Raw genomic sequence first — 12,386 nt, forward strand, 5'->3', positions numbered from 1 at the left:
GTTTACCTCGGCCCCGGTGCTGGCGCACCCGGATCCCTCTTTGCCGTTCCAAGTAGAGGTGGACGCGTCGGAGGCCGGTTTAGGAGCCGTGCTTTCACAACGATCTGGCGCGCCACCTAAACTCCGCCCCTGTGCTTTTTATTCTAAGAAGCTCAGTCCGGCGGAGCGGAACTATGACGTAGGGGACAGGGAGCTGTTAGCCGTGGTACAGGCTCTAAAGGTGTGGAGGCACTGGCTTGAGGGGGCTCAACACCCTTTCCTCATTTTGACGGACCACCGTAACCTGGAGTACATCCGGGCGGCGAGGAGGCTGAACCCTCGCCAGGCAAGATGGAGTATGTTCTTGACCAGGTTTACGTTTAAGATCACGTACATCCCTGGGTCACAGAATGGCAAGGCAGATGCGCTGTCTCGGCGGTATGACGCGGAGGAGAGGTCCGTGGAGCCCACTCCCATACTGCCTGAGTCGTGTCTGGTGGCACCGGTAGTGTGGGAGGTCGATGCTGAACTCGAGCGGGCGTTACGCACCGACCCTAGTCCATCACAGTGCCCGGAGGGTCAGAAGTACGTTCCGCTCGAGGTTCGGGATCGATTGATTTATTGGGCTCACACGTCACCCTCCTCCGCCCCCGTTGGACATCGAGGGGGCACCGGCGTACTCCGTGAGATCCATCTTGGATTCGAGACGTCGGATGGGGGGTCTCCAGTATCTAGTGGAGTGGGAGGGGTACGGTCCGGAGGAGCGGTGCTGGGTGCCGAGGAGAGACGTGTTGGACCCGTCGCTCCTGACGGAGTTCCATCGGAGGCATCCGACGCGCCCTGCGCCGCGTCCCCCTGGCCGTCCCCGAGGCCGGAGTCGGCGCACGTCTGGAGCCGCGCGTCAAGGGGGGGTACTGTCACGGTTTCGGCCGAGGCTGCCTCTCTCCCTTGTTCGGGCAGGCTTCGGCACTCGTCGTCTCCGGAATTCTAGCTGCCACCGATAGATGTTTCATGTTCGTTTGCTTTTGTCTGTTTGTTTCACACCTGTTTCTGTTTTACGTAATTAGTGTCCTATAAGTTTCTCGTTGTGTTTGTCAGGTGTTGTGTATGATTGTTTTCGTCAGTGTTGTGTTTTGCTCGGTTGAGCATATTTTCTCCACTGCGCTGGAGCTCAGTTGCACTTGTTTGTGCACCACATCGTTTTGTCGCACCTGTTTGTGCGCATTTTGCCTTTTCGCCTTTGTGCGTAGTTTAGCTGTCGGGCTTAGTTGTCCTGGTGCCTGTGTTGGGCCAGAAATACAGCGTTTGGAACTTACCGTCTGCGTCCTGCATTTGATTTCCTACACTACACCTACACACGCCCTGACATAATAATGGTAGGCTAATAAAAAACATTAAAACAGATGCATTTGCCATTGGTAAGGAGATCGCATAGCAGCATGTCGTCTAATACGTTTATTTTACTTTCATTATACAGGCCTAACTCATAATCATATTGCAGGACATGTCTGCCATTTTCTGACATAACTGGTTTAAATGATTCCCGCTACACAACAAATAGTAGGCTACCATTTATCAATCGCTCATTCAATAGCCAAGCATGCGCGAAAGTAAATAATTTAGATTGGTAGCCTGGGATAGGATAAAGTAATCCTTCTACCCCCCCCCTTACCCCCCCCCCCCAAAAAATAAATAAATTAAATAAATAATAATAATACATATTGTAAAGTGGTTATCCCACTGGCTATAAGGTGAATGGACCAATTTGTAAGTTGCTCTGGATAAGAGCGTCTGCTAAATGACGTAAATGTAAATGTAAATCTGAGAGATGTAAGAAAGATCAGGAAACTATTTGTATTTTTCTTGACACGTTTAACCCCCTTTTTTAGGCACTAAACCACTTCATTATATACTTCCATCATTTTTTTAAACTGGTACTGGGCTACGTTCAAGCGAGTCTTGTGAGCAAAACAACCGACATGTAGGTGTTCGTGAGAGCCTCACCTTTCCATAGAGGGGTCAAATTAGTTAGAGGGGCCAAACCGTTCGGACGCTACAGCCGTTTCGTGAGAAGAGCGATTTTCGGGATCTCATGGTCTGACAAACACCGTTGTAGCTGGGCCACCTTCCACTGCAGATGCGGAAGGCCGGCATTGGCGGATGAGGTGGATTGAGATGCAGCCCATGCCAAAAAATGGATATCTCTAGTTTAGGAGCGCGACATCATAGCCTAGCCTATTTAATTTCAGAGCCTATACCAAGGCAGGAGATAGAAACACAATCATGTATTGATAAACAAAATATTGAACAACAATTTGTATTTTGTATAGAAGTGTGCACTGTAGCGTTTACTTTTAAATTATTTGAAAGGACAATCAATTTTCCAGAATGCGTGGCCAGTGTTTGGCACTCGATAGGCGGCATGCATTTTTAGTTTGGAAAAGTCACTGCAACATTCTGCCCACACCTCAACAGAAATGTGATCAAATTTGCCATTGCGCTTTCTTTTAGGAACTACCGTGGCCCAGTTCCAACATCATCAAATCATACAGCAGAGGGTGTTTTTGTTACCATAAAAGGTGAATGGAGGGTGTTTTCCAGGCTGGGCTGCACAAATATAATATGGCTCTGATTTATCAATGAAAACATGCATATATTTTGCGTGCTACAGTTTGATAAATCCCAATAATTTGTGGCCAACGCAAATCCTAGAATCTCCATGTACGCCAGAATTTTGTAAGAAATGTATGCACGGTTGATAAATGAGGCCCCAGGTCATTTGGTTTTGCTATTAGATAAAGCACAGTGATAACACATTAATCTATTGTATAATTAAACAAAATATCTGACATTGTTTTTCAATTGGAATTTGGTTCTGCTTCTAGATGGTTGAAAGCATAATGATAACACATTCGAAATTCAACAAACTTTTGGATGTCTTTTTGAGTGGGTGAATATAGTTTGCAATCTCATTGATCAACCTCTAAAACAAATATGACCCAATTATCCATGTTGAAATGACGTGGTGTGCCCAGCGGGGTGTCTTACTCTTAAAAAACATCAACATTGCTTTGAGGTTTTGACCTGAGCTAGGTAAAATGGCTGTTTTGATAAAACAGACAGTACTCAGTACAGCTCATCCTCTCAAACCACTGTCTGTCTGTTGCCATGGTACCCGTCTCAAAGATATGCTTTATGCTCTCACTCTTTCATCAATGATCAGTTACCCAGACAGACACAATATCTCATATATAATGAGCTTGATACCTATATTTTCACTATAGGCCTACCTACACCACAATTGAGCAATGAGTGCATTCCATTCCTACAAACAAAACAGCTAAGCGAGCTAAACAGTTCTTATAGCAGCCGTAAGGCAGCCTTTGTCAGCCAGCACATCTGTATGCAGGAGGCAGTGTTAGTATACTTCAGCATCAGCTCTTCCATTATCAGGATCAGGATTGAGTCATCCCTCACAACAGCCCTGTCCGTCCACATGCACTAAATCATAAAATCACTAAACAGGAAATGGATGATTATTTATGGAAGTTGATGACGTCCGTAAGCATACACCAGCTCCTCCTGTCATGATTCTAGGCCTTGGGGGTCTCGTATTACCGCATAGTTCTGAAAATCTGCAATTCCCAGGGTGAATGATGGGCTGAATGAAGTACTGCGGTACCTACCGTCTATATGACTGACAGTAACTGGTTCTCTTGGATGAAAAGCAATAGAGAGTGAGTCATACTCCCTGCTGAGTGGATGGCAATCTCCCAGAGCCATGTCTATCAGTGGGCATCAGAGAGCTCAGTATAGACACTCCTAAATGGCATCTTATTCCCTATAGTGCACTACTTTTGACCAGAGCCTTATGAGCCCTGGTCAAAAGTAGAAAGCTATAAAGCAAATAGGCGCCATTTGGGACACAGCCAAGGCATGGCAGAAACCCAGCCTCCCTCACTGCCTCACAGAGGATCTGATCTGATCTGCGGGGGCTTAAGCAGCTGCTGTTGTTAAAACAATCGTTGCCGTGTTGGTGATATTTTTAGAGTGTAATGACTGGACATCCTGTGTCACTACCACCGGCCGACCCTGACTGTGAACAGCAAACATTAGACATCAATATCCCTGTCAACAGGGCCCGTCTCACATCTCTGTGCCATAGACTGATAAGCAGCGAGCGCTCTGGTGACCAGACGCTATGACTCCTGGCTCCTGCCCATCAAAACCACCGGATATAGACTACTGGTACACCCGTTGTCATAGCCACCGGCAACAGGAAGCGGATCCCCGCCCACCTTACTGTCGTCATGGCAGCAGCACACCTGTCCTGTTCCTCACCTGGACAGACAGAAGTGTATGCAGCCCAAATGGCACCCTATTCTCTTTGTAGGGCACATTGTAGTAATGTTGGACATTTACAGAGACCAAATACTATTTACATTTAAGGGAGATCGGTAGCATCATGTTAAATCCATACTTGATGCAGCAAAAAGATAAATGATAAGTGTATCTCGCTGATACTGAAAGGAATAAGAGCGATGAGAGGAGAGTAAATGAGAGGGGTAACCTTGAGAAAGACTTTGTTGAGCTGGACTTCGATGCAGTTCCTGGGGCCGTTGCCTAGGCTGCAGAGGAGATACTCCTGTCCTGCGTTTCTAAGACAGACAACAAAGCACAGCATAACCAATCATTACTTCACAGTCTTCTCTTACCACTCTGTTTAATTTCTCTCTCCTTATATGACTAAAGCCGAGACCTTGGGCGCTGTGGCTTGTAGCTATCACATCCTGCCATGGTGCAGAGATGTGGGGTGACGACCCTGGTGATTGAGTCAGCAGCATCAGGGAGCCAACAGAAGACTGCTATCACTGCCTTTAGGACTATGCATCTAGAGACTGTCTACTATGGATTTCTATGTAAAGCAGTGATATACACTCTCCGGACAGTATATTAGGTACACCACCCCGTTCACGAAAATTGTTCACTCCTACAGACAGTGAGTCACGTGGCTGTGGCTTGCTATATAAAGCAGGCAGACAGGCATTCAGTTACTGTTCGATTGAACGTTAGAATGGGCAAAACGAGTGTGGTATGATCGTCGGTTGCAGGTGCGCCAGATCCAATACCTCAGAAACGGCCGCCCTCCTGGGCTTTTCACGCACGACAGTGTCTAGGGTTTACCGAGAACGGTGCGACAAACAAAAAACATCCAGTCAGCGGGAGTCCTATGGGCGAAAACAGCTCGTTGATGGGAGAGGTCAAAGGAGATTGGCAAGAATCGTGCAAATAACATGTGGGCCACAAATAGACAAAGAACGGTGCAGTACAACAGTGGTGTGCAGAACGGCATTTCGGAACACACAACTCATCAATCCAAAAACAAGAAGATCGTGTGCTCCAGTGGACTAGACAATTGAGTGGAAAAACATTGCCTGGAACATGACAGCGAGTTCAGTTTACTTGAGTGGCCTGCGCAGTCCCCATACCTCAATGCAATAGAGCACCTTTGGGATGATTTGGAACGGGCTGTTCACAGCATGAATATACCATCGTCCAATCTGCAGCAACTGCGTGATGCCATCGCGTCAGCATGGACCAACATCCCTGTTGGAACGTTTCCGACACCTTGTAGAATGCCTTGAAGAATTCAGGCTGTTCTGGAGGCAAAGGGGGATCCGACCCGGTACTAGGTGTGTGTACCTAATAAACTATCCAGTGAGTTAATTTAATACACAACAGTGGTTTGTAGATATTCACAAATCCATTTTATTGACATCATGTTATGTTGTCAAAGTATATGTACATATAGTCTTTATTCAGAGTATATTTTTCTATATCTAGCTACCTACCTTAATTCTTTCTAACCTGTCTATGGGCGGTAGTGATAGAGTAGCAGTGGAGCTGACAGCAGGAACCTACTCGTCTCTGCACCACACATATTAACTAACAAGTTTTTGATATACTTCAGCTCTCTTTCTCCACTAGTATTACAGGAAGGAAGCGGAGTGAGAGGAAACATATTGGCTTACTCTGAGACAGGAGTGTAGACTAATGCACTAAGTGGACAGAGATGAAGCGCAGGTTCTGAGTGGCTGGCTTCCAAAATCCAGCAGAGCTGTGTTTTCCGACCGGATAATCAGATCCTGTGGTGAGTTTCAACACTGTTATTCTAATGCATCCCCTTTGTTGTGCTCCCTGGGAGTTGTGCAACTGTGATAATGTAAACCACGTTGAACAAACAGACAGTATTTTAGATGCCACAGAGTGTAGGGAAATATATACAGTATATTGATGTAAGTCTTTTTTACACTCAACCTGACACACAGGCATACAAGACATAAGTGTTGCCTCCCCATCTCTATCAGTGTGTACCAGTGAGTATGCAGTCAGTCACTATGGCGCAGGGCGGGGTTCAGTACTCTGCAATGAGTCACACCTGCAGATGAATGACATATCATACACCTCAGGGGTCAAGCATATCACAGTCTCCAGGGAGCAATAGAGGTTGAAAACAGCCTACACAAACAATAACTGAATGTATAAAACCGTCATTGTTCAGTCAGAATGTCTGCCAGAATGACTACTGTTTAGAATGTTTGAGCCTTTAGAATGTCTGGTTGTTCAGTTAGAATATCAGTATGTTTATGCTTCCGGAGGACGACCTGTAGTGTATATGTCCATTCACATAGCTACATAGACAGGCACATTATGTGGTTCCTGCACCTGGTGACACAATCCCCGTTACACAACGGTGGCCAAGGTTCAAAGCCATGGTCAAATCAGACATGTAATTTTCCAAAAGGAAACAATGCCATGATGAATATCTGTAGCAGTGACCCGCTCTCTGACTCACTGTGTGCTCAAAGAGGGAGGGCAGCTTCTGAATCCTCTGAGCTCTGAATTGGAATGTTCAAATTGGTTTATTCATACACAAGACAGAGGTGTTGCCATCTAAATTATGTGCTGATTACGGTGATAAGATGAGTAAAAGTGAGATGCATGCAGAATACATATCGCCATATCAACGTCATATCGAATGTTAGATATATTATATTGAGAATGGTGTTCTTGGGTCCGCTCTTCTCTCTTCCTGCACAGCACACATTGTCAGTTACTACTAGCCAGGTGTGAATGAGCTGCAGCAGGACATCTCACTGTCATCCTTCTTCAGGCCAGTTTATTTTCACACTAGGGCAAGCATCTCCACCTCTCCAGTTCCTCTGTACGATATAATAGATAACGTTTCCACAGCTGCAAGTTATATATCTTTCTCTGTCCCAACAGGCAAGTTACAGGATTTTGTGGAAATGACCTTCTAAAGCACATTTGAGGGATTCCACATTCTTACTCCAGTCTGAGTGGTGTACTATTGTCAGTGGGCTCTAGTAGTGAAATTACCCTGCCTGCCTGACTGCTGAGATCAGGGTTGTGGTCCATGCATGACATCTCATAACAGGACTGGACAGTCATTAGTGCTGGTTAGAGGGCTGATCCAGCCTCAGAGCTGACAAACCCAGCGCTTTGTTCACTCCATCTGATGTCCACTGAGGAGGCAAGGACAGAGAGAAGAGACGAGAAAGCAGAGGAGAGAAAGAGGAGAGGAACCCAATGACGGGAAGAGAGCAAAGGATACCATTAAAAAGAGGTGGGGCATTACTCTTCCTCCTATATTAATTGAACCCGACGATGCCAGAAGAGGAGTGCAACAGCAATCAGGACAAGAGGGAGAGAACCCCAGCCTGGATTATAGGTGTTAAGGGTTACTGTACTCTGTATGCTGATGAAAAACATTGTAGTCTCAAAGGGTTTATGCAGATGAAGAGTCTCTAAGAAGGATGTTGGTCCTCAAAGAGTGAGCGGATTGATGTGAAGAGGCAGGTGATAAGGAGAGCAGGAGAGGCTCTGTCTGCGTCCCAAATGGCACCCTGTTCCCAAGACAGTGCCCTACATAGGTAACAGGGTGCCATTTGGGACGCAAATTCTGAAATATTCATCATGCAAAGAGAAGCTTGGCTTATGGCCAGAGTATTGACTGACTTGATCCTGTGCCTCTTCACCAAATGTTATGGGTCTTACTTTCTTGGAAAGAAAGTCAGCTCAGGGGTCATCAGCCTGTGTGATGATGAGAAGTCCCTGTGTCTCTGTGCCCTTCACCGCACTGCAGACAGAGCAGCTGTAAAGGAGCCTCCCCCATCCCCCCTTCATCAGCTGAGGCAGGGGGGCAGGGGGCTGCTCTGCTCTGACTCACTTCTGAATCATCCCCCTCCCCAGGGTTTCATGGGAGAGAGCCGCATCCCTCTCACTCAACTCACAAACACACACTCAGACGCTAACACAAACAGAGACATTCCACACAAACACACACACAAGTGCACAAACACAGACATACACCAATGGACATTGCATGGATGCAAAGAGACATTCAAGGAATATGTAGACTACAGTACTTCATTCATAGGGCTAATCCAACATAAGAATGGAAGCACAGCCATATGCACAGGCAGTGTTTCCCCTAGATTTACTTAAAATCGTTCATTTTATATGAATCTAAATCGTTGCTTAATATTTATCGTTTTATATTTTTATTTTTAGATGTGCTTTTAAAGCGATAGTGCGTGATTTTGGCAATTTAAGCCCTTTTTCTACTTACCCAGAGTTAAATGAACTTAATGGATACCATTTTTATATCTGCATGCAGTTCGAAGGAAGTTGCTAACTAGCATTAGCGCAATTTCTAACTGCACGCAGAGACATAACAATAGTATCCATGAGTTCATCTGACTCTGGGTAAGTAGAAAAAGTGCTTATTTGCCTAATCTTGCACTCTCTCTTTAAGATCAGAGTGACACGTTAGAAGGTGTTTTTGTAGCAAACAGAGCGAGCAGTGGTGTGAATGAGAGCTCCTCATCCTCTTCCTACAGTGCAGTGGCGCGCACCAGTTATATTTAAGGTGTCAAAATAATTAAAATGTTCATGCATTCTAGAGCAGAATGTATTTTTTATAACAAAAACATCTCCCGGGGAGGGCATGCCCCCTGGGCCCCCCCAGCAAAGAGCACCTCCAACCCCCCACTGCCTTTGCCACTGCTGCTGTAAAATAAAATCCTAGAGGAACCTTTGATAGGGGAATCCCCATCGGTAAAGACACAGTCAGGTGGCCAGTTGCCATGGCAACGGTTATCTGCTAGAGAGAGAGAGAGCGAGAGAGAGAAAGAGAAAATAAGATAGAGAGAGCGTGTGAGAGAGAGAGATGCCCCCTGGTTCATTCATAGATCTGCAGCTTCACAGTCAATAACGGAGAGCTCAATGGCAAACCATTTCAAACAGCCTAATTCATACGCTTTATAGGGGGAATGGACTTTACAGTGTCCTGCTATTAAAATTATATATATATATATATATATATATTTTAGGCTGTATGTATGTTTAGATATAGGCATATTGTAAATGTGTATTGTTGTACTGTCACCATCTTCATTGCAAAAAGAAATACAAATATAACTTTAAGCTACATATTCATTTGACAGAGGTAATGAACTGTCTATTGATCAGCACAGCAATTGATAAAACAGGACCATGTTTGCTAAACAAGTGGTTCTGAGCTCATGGCAATATTACACAGCTAGCTAACGGTTACATAAATCAGGAATGCAGACAGGCTAGCTCATTATATCTATGAGTGACTGTGTCCAACACACCACCACCTGTTATTATGTTGGGCACCTACTGATGTTATGAAATAAAAATGTGAGGCTCAGTTGGTAGAGCATGGCGCTTGCAATGCCAGGGTTGTGGGTTCGACCACTATGGAGAAAATAAAAGTATGAAAATGTATGCACTCAATGTAAGTCACTCTGGATAAGAGCGTCTGCTAAATGAATAAAATGTGTTGTGTGAAGAATCCAATAGTCTACCTTGTATGCAGTACAAATCACATTATTGTGGGAGCACCTCCTCTAAGAGTATGAATTAGGCTGTTTGAGTAGGTTTGAATCCTGAGCAACCTGCCTACACATGTTTGTTTGAAGTACAATAGACCAACATAGCTACTGTAGTAGGTCAAAGCTGTGTGCTGTAAAACCTTGGTAGAGCATGGGTGGAGTAGGCATTGTGGTGCTCATTTGAATTTCCTTTCTTTTTCTGCTTCAGACCAATACAACTTCTCACGTAAAACATCGTTTTTTGTTTTTAATATGGATAAGGTACAAATCTCATATGATAAGGAAAATAAGTAGAAAAATAAGATAATTTCTAGTAACATATAGGCACTACAGTACATTAATATTGATGGAAGGCAGCTATCCCCTTTGGATAGTAACCACGTTTCGATCCACAGTTTTTATGCGAGTAAAGTCATACTGTATAAAAACAAATCACGCCAGCTGTGATGGAAACAGGAAGTTTCAGTACAATTTGATAAATGCCGACAGATAATTTGTTTGTTCGACATTGTGGGATCTTTTTGTGTCAGTAAAATGTATTTACGCGAAAAGGTGTTGGAAATGCCTTTATGCGCAGATATTGATATAATAACCACCATATCGAAGTAAACTTGGAGATATGGTGTGTGGTCCTCCCACTACGACTCGGGAAACCATGCAGTTTATTAGGCTACAGATGAAATAAGTTATGATGAACTTCACAGGGTGGTGAAAGTGCATGGTGAGGAGCTTGATGCTGCTTTCCAATAAATATCTAGGGTCTTATTCTGGTGACATGATGGTCGATGCTTGACTGTCGTTTGACAAATAAAAATATTCTAGCTTTTATTTATAAGGGTTGCCCTATAAAATCTGATTTGTTTTCCAAAATTCTCTTTTATATTTTCCCAAATTATGTTCTCAGTTATATTTTTCACTCTTAAAAGTACAATTGTTCATAGAGAAACAACGAAATTGGATGTTCTGAGTCCATGTCAATGCTTAAATCACATCAGAAGACCATTTTTTTTAGGTCTGAAGAAAATGAACACATTTCGATGCTTGAGTGTAATTCCCCTTTAATTGCTGCATGAACCCCTCTATCATTACCATAACTCCAGTGCACCTTGAGAAATGACAATCACTATTATTGAGGGCTTGAGAATGGAGCCTGGACGTAATGTGCTACAATAACTATCAACCGGAGCATTAAAGCATTTAACCTACACATCTAGCACAGTATGAATTTGAGTGGATTTTCCTTATTATGTGGAGTGAGCCGTTGTCACAGGAGGACTCATAAATCTAATTCAGGACTGCATGATTCACACAGAGAACAATAAAGCAGCGGGCTGAACCAGCAGGACCTGTCATCAGCCTCTCTCTTTACCTGGTTCTGAGCAGTAGCCTCTGACAACTGAGAACCGCCCATGCTAATAAGAGCAACACAGATACACTACATGACCAAAAGTATGTGGACACCTGCTTGTCAAACATCTCATTCCAAAATCATGGGCATTAATATGGAGTTGGTCCCCCTTTTGCTGCTATAACAGCCTCTACTCTTCTGGGAAGGCTTTCCACTATATGTTGGAACATTGCTGCAGGGACTTGCTTCCACTCAGCCACAAGTGCATTAGTGAGGTCGGGAACTGATGTTGGGCGATTAGGCCTGGCTCGCAGTCGCCGTTCCCATTAATCCCAAAGGTTTTTAGATGGGGTTGAGGTCAGGGCCAGTCAAGTTCTTCCACATCGATCTCGACAAACCATTTATGTATAGACCTCGCTTTGTGCACGGGTTCATTGTCATGCTGAAACAGGAAAGGGCCTTCCCAAAACTGTTGCCATAAAGTTGGAAGCACAGAATCGTCCAGAATGTCATTGTATGCTGTAGCATTGCGCATGTTGATCTTAGGCTTGTGTGTGGCTGCTTGGCCATAGAAACCTCTTTAATGAAGCTCCCTACAAACAGTTATTGTGCTGACATTGCTTCCAGAGGCAGTTTGAAACTCGGTAGGGAGTGTTGCAACCGAGGACAGACGATTGTTTCGCGTTACACGCAACAGCACTCGCCGGTCCCGTTCTGTGAGCTTTTGTGGCCTACCACTTCATGGCTGAGCCATTGTTGCGCCTAGACGTTTCCACTTCACAATAACAGCACTTACAGTTGACCGGGGCAGCTCTAGCAGGTCAGAAATTTGACAAACTGACTTGTTGGAATGGTGGCATCCTATGACCAGCAGCGATTTTAGCATGTAAATCTTGGTGGGGCAAAAAAATATATATGTGGGATGCATGCCAGCAAAGCCACTGCACAACAACACAATACTAAACAATTCATTAATTGCACTATAACGGTGACAAACGGTGCCCACAAACTGTTAGGGCCTACATAAAGCTGTCCCAACACCTTACCACTGCTACACCTGGCTATCAGCGGAGCCTTGTCTGGCAGCGAAACAGTTCATTCAGTCTCATTTACTG

General features: G+C 44.6%; 1 pseudogene across 1 annotated transcript in view; it reads right to left on the bottom strand.

The window, feature by feature from the left end:
- Positions 1-12,386, bottom strand: part of LOC311127420 — a 44,881-nt pseudogene that overhangs the window by 12,316 nt on the left and 20,179 nt on the right. Inside the window, exon 7 of the transcript in view lies at positions 4,550-4,637. The product of the transcript in view is annotated as an uncharacterized misc_RNA (transcript). The remainder of the gene's footprint in view (positions 1-4,549; positions 4,638-12,386) is intronic.

This window comes from Coregonus lavaretus, assembly GCF_964263955.1.
Source record: "Coregonus lavaretus genome assembly, chromosome: 4".
Classification (NCBI taxonomy): domain Eukaryota; kingdom Metazoa; phylum Chordata; class Actinopteri; order Salmoniformes; family Salmonidae; genus Coregonus; species Coregonus lavaretus.